This window comes from Oratosquilla oratoria, chromosome 14 (genome assembly GCF_046742065.1).
Source record: "Oratosquilla oratoria isolate Oo_2021 chromosome 14, ASM4674206v1, whole genome shotgun sequence".
Lineage (NCBI taxonomy): Eukaryota > Metazoa > Arthropoda > Malacostraca > Stomatopoda > Squillidae > Oratosquilla > Oratosquilla oratoria.
In genome coordinates, this window is record NC_134790.1 from 35953619 (window position 1) to 35958618 (window position 5000).

Genomic DNA, 5000 nt, shown 5'->3' on the forward strand with positions numbered 1-5000 from the left:
CAACTCCATCCCACAGCAACGCAACATCTAAACAACAACCACTACGAAGAACCCAAGTAGCCTGGGCCTACGTACACTACAACGACTATAACCGTTGTTACACACAGGTTAGGGAGATTGTGGTACGTTGATGGGGTGAAACCTAATGCTAATGGAACGCAAAGTTATCTTCAATAACGAAATATGACGATGTAACACTGTAGAGTGCTGTCATTGACTCAAAGATGGGCGTCAACAAATACTTGAATGACAGCTTAGTGTAGTGTTGTCAGACAACAAACTGGTAGTGTCAACATAGGTCGCCATTTAATTTGGCTTGGTACAAGTACATAAACACACTCATGGCGTGTGTGGGTGAGTGGGTGGGGTTGGATACCCAGTGTTACCCACATTACCGTGGGGGAGGTTAGACAAGTTGAAAGTACCCACAATGTGTATGTTTCTATATATACATACTGTGTGCTGGGATGTTTAACAAAGTGTGGGTACGCACACACGTGTGTGTGTGTGTGTGTGTGTGTGTGTGTGTGTGTGTGTGTGTGTGTGTGTGTGTGTGTGTGTGTGTGTGTGTGTGTGTGTGTGTGTGTGTGTGTGTGTGTGTGTGTGTGTGTAAACCTTTCCACTCCATTTAACGTAATAAAAAAAGCAACAATGCTTACCTTTCGTTGTAGACGTTCTTTGCCCTCAAACGAAGTTCCACTACTTGATTCAAATTGTTGGCACCTGCCAACACACCTTATGAGTCCCCCTCCACCTGACAACAATAACCACTCGGGTATGTGGGTGGTGGTGGGGGGAGCACTGGGGGGTAGGGCGGGGTAGGTACCAACGGCTGACCTTGCCCGTAGCCGAATCCACTTAAGACAAAGAGGGACTTGAGGTAGGAAGGTGGAGGGGTTGAGGATGTGGGTATGGGGTATAGGTGTGTGGGATATGGGATGACAACTCTCTTCAACTTTTGGACAGTTCCACCTTGCAAGCCATCAGTCCGAACCAGAAACACACTAGTCACTTAAAAGAGACTTGAACTTCGGACCGCTCCCGGAGTTCGAGGGAGGGTGTCGAAAGGGTCCTCGAAGACCCGAATAGAATCGCGGTTCTTCAGGAGGAAGCGAGAGTGCGCCTCCGCCCAACACATAGACGTCGCAACACTGAGACGACGCGCCAACTCCCTCCGCCCTCCAAGCGAGCAACGAGGCACTGCCTCCCGTCAGGAAGGGTGAGGGAGGAGACGCGGAGGAGAACGAGGAAGCGAGAGACGGAAGGGAAGGAGAAACAGGAGTTTGAAAAGGAGGAGGGTAAAAGAAAGGAAGAGGTGAAGAAAGTGAGCAAAAGGAAGAGCAGTCAGGAAGGATCAGTAAGATGAGATAGAGGAAAAACTAAACAGAAGACTTTCAAAGGATAGATGAAAAGTAAGTGAAACAGCTGAAATAGATGGAGTAGCTGCAGAACTGATATTGAAATAGTAAAAACGAACAGGATAATGATGATGGGTAAGAGATGAAAAGGGAAGAGAGGGGAGAGGAGGAAGGGGAGAGGGGAGAAGAGGAAGGGGAGGAGGAGGAGAAGGAGGAATAAGAGAAGGGGAAGAGAAGAAGGAAGAATAGACACGGACAAGGTGTTAGAACGGTGGATGATTAGGCTGAGTATCGGGGCTGAGTAGTACGCGCACACGCGAACCTACAGGCACCAGACTTCCGTCTCAGGAGGGGTGAAGGGGGACAAGTGTCCACGTGCGGAAATGTCCGACAGAGGGTTCGAGTGATGATGCGCGTCGTGTGGTCCTAAAGTGCCATACTGTGTCATAAAATGTCGTGAGGTCTTCCAAAGTTGTGACACGTGTCGTGCTGTAGGAATACATGACTGTGTCATCTCTCGGGTCATACCGTCTTGTTCTGTCAGGTCAGGTTTTGTCGTTTGTGTCTTGTCATATCAGTAGGTTACCCCATTATGATATGTCATGTTGAAATAATGGTATGGTACACACATCATTCTGTGTCGAGTGTATTATGTACTGTCATGCTGTCCGTGATGTGGGAGTGATGCGAGGTCACGTCCCATGTTTTGTTTCACGAACTTTGCTGAAGAAGGTCATAGTAGTTGTTGTTGTTATTGCTATTATTATTGCTGTTCTTCTATAATTCCCAGGGAACAGGAGACAAACCCTATCCCCACCCCCTGAGGACTCCCCTTGGTCAGACTCCCAGATCCCAACCCTGGCCCATACTCCCATCTCAAACTGAGGAGTCCTCAGGACAGGGCCTACCTGGCCTTCTAACCATTGCTCGTGGCAGCCACATATATCCCCAGAATCAGAGATGGTGGCTTCTGTCATTATCACAACCATTACTAACAGTAACAGTTATCTTAACATTATCTTAACACTAATATCATCTTAACTCTGGTCTCACTTCTGCCCTGGTGGCGTAATCGGAAGCGTGCTGGTCTCGCACTCTCTTAATTGTGGGTTCGAATCCCGCATTCCTCTCCAATTCCCAGCAATGACTGTTAATACCTGCTCCAGCAGTCCCTAAAGTGCATAGTAAAGCAAAAGTGACGATTTCGGCCATAGCTATTCAGCGCATCCTGGCGTATATTCTTCACCTTTTTGTCTCACATGTTGATTAAACCCTTCCATACCAAATGGCCCTTTCCCTTTTACTCTGGTTGTCGTCAGGCGATTTTATTCACATCGGTGGCGCCCATATGTGGTTATGGGGATTCAAACCTAGGTCACCATAATGAGACTATCGCACTGAAGAAACCTCCAGATTTCATGTGGTTAAGGAAAATGGATTTTAAAAATGGGACCAGATAATTCTTAATGGGTCTTGATCCCTTTTAATGGGGTTTGTTCCCTCTTAATGGGTTTTGATCCCTTTTAATGGGGTTTGTTCTCTCTTAATGGGGTTGGATCCCTTTTAATGGGGTTTGTTCCCTCTTAATGGGTTTTGATCCCTTTTAATGGGGTTTGTTCTCTCTTAATGGGGTTGGGTTGGATCCTTTTTAATGGGGTTTGTTCCCTCTTAATGGGTTTTGATCCCTTTTAATGGGGATTCCTTTTATAGGATCCGAATCCTCTGAAAAGAATCCAACCACCGTAAAAGTGATCCAACATCATCAGAAACGATTCGAAATCAGTTTCGCCACAACCAAGGACCAAATATGAATAAATAAATATATGAATGAATAAATAAACAGATGAATGATAAACAAATAAATAAAAATATATAACAGACGAAGGAATAGATAAATAAGTAAAACTAAATGAATAAAATGAATAGATTTACGAACAAGAATAAATGAATAAGAAGAATTGATAAGTATATTAATAAAAAAAATTAAATAAATATGATTAGGTAAGGAGTTAAATAAAACAAAACAAAAAATAAAATAAAACAAAAATAAACATAAACATGCAAACAAACTATTATAGAAATAAGATTAAAATGAAATAGAAAAAAAAAAATAATAGAATAAGGGATCCCACCACGGGTGACGGGCCCTGGGACACATAAACACTGGTTCTCCTCACTTAGTCGAGCTTCGTAAGCTCGCAGGACCACGCACTCGCCCAGGAAGGACATAAAAAGATATTTGTGCGTCGGTTCCACAAGTGAGTCGCGCTTATTGGAGGCCGTGGAGGCGTAATGGAGAATACTAATGGAGGAGGAGGAGGAGGAGGAGGAGGAGGAGGAGGAAGAATAGGTAGGGAGGATGGGAGGAGGAGGAGGAGGAGTAATGGTAGGAAGAGGAGGTAGAGGAGGAGGAGTAACAGTAGGAGAAGGATAAGTGGGTGGGTGGGAAGAAAGAGAAGGACTTGGGTATGGAAAATGTGCAAAAGGAACAGGGACAGGAGGAAGAGGAGGAGGAGGAGTAATACTTAATAAGAAGAGGGGGTGGGAAGGAGAAGGAGGAGAAGTGGGTAGGTGGAAAGAAAGGGAAGGACTTAGATATGGGGAAATGGGAAAGGGGGAGGAGGAGGAGGAGGAGGAGGAGGAGGAGGAGGAGAAGCAAAAGTAATAGGAGAAGGAGGTGGAGGAGAAAGAGAAGGAGGAGGAGGAGGAGGGGAACAGGAGGAAAGGGAAGAGAAGGACGAATAAGTGGGAAGGGAGAGAAGGAGTTGGATATGGGAAAAATGGGAAAGGAGCAGGAGGAGGTGGGAAGAAGGAGAAGGAGGAGGAGGAGGAGGAAAAGGAAGAGGAGCAGGAGGAGGAAGATGTGTGAAGAGAGAGACGGACTTGGATAAGGGAAAAGGGAAGTGAGAGGAAGAGGGAGGATATAGGTAAGAAGGTGAGAAAGAAGTAGAAAGAGGAATGGAATGGGAGGGGAGGGGAGAGGAGGTGAGGTGGAAAGGGAGGGCAAGAGGGAAAGAGGGAAGGAAAGGGAAATTATGGAGAAAGGGAAACAAAGGAGGGAGAGGGGAGACTGGAGGAGATACGAGAAAGGAGTGAATGAGAGAAGGAGAAAGGAGCACACACACACACACGCACACACACACACACACACACACACACACACACACACACACACACACACACACACACACACACACACACACACACACACTCACACACAGAAAAAGAGAGTGAGAGATAGATAGATGGATAGATAGATAGATAGATAGATAGAGAGAGAGAGAAATAGAGAGAGAGAGAGAGAGAGAGAGAGAGAGAGAGAGAGAGAGAGAGAGAGAGAGAGAGAGAGAGAGAGAGAGTGTGTATGTGTGTGTGTGTGTGTGTGTGTGTGTGTGTGTGTGTGTGTGTGTGTGTGTGTGTGTGTGTGTGTGTGTGTGTATGTGTGTGCGTGTGTGTGTATGTGTGTGCTTTTGTATAAGTGTGTGTGTGCGTGTGTGTGTGTGTGCGTGTGTGTGTATGTGTGTGCGTGGGTATGTGTGTGTGTGTGCGTGTGTGTATGTGTGTGTGTGTGTGTGTGTGTGTGTGTGTGTGTGTGTGTGTGTGTGTGTGTGTGTGTGTGTGTGTGTGTGTGTGTGTGTGTGT

The 5000-nt window shown here is 46.0% G+C and overlaps 1 protein-coding gene across 1 annotated transcript in view; it reads right to left on the minus strand.

Moving 5' to 3' along the window:
- The window catches only part of LOC143032841 (uncharacterized), an 826304-nt gene extending 825123 nt beyond the window's left edge, over positions 1 to 1181 (minus strand). Inside the window, exon 1 of the mRNA XM_076198001.1 lies at positions 660 to 1181. The gene's annotated coding sequence lies outside the window, so the exon portion shown is untranslated. The remainder of the gene's footprint in view (positions 1 to 659) is intronic.
- Positions 1182 to 5000: the final 3819 nt, after the last annotated feature.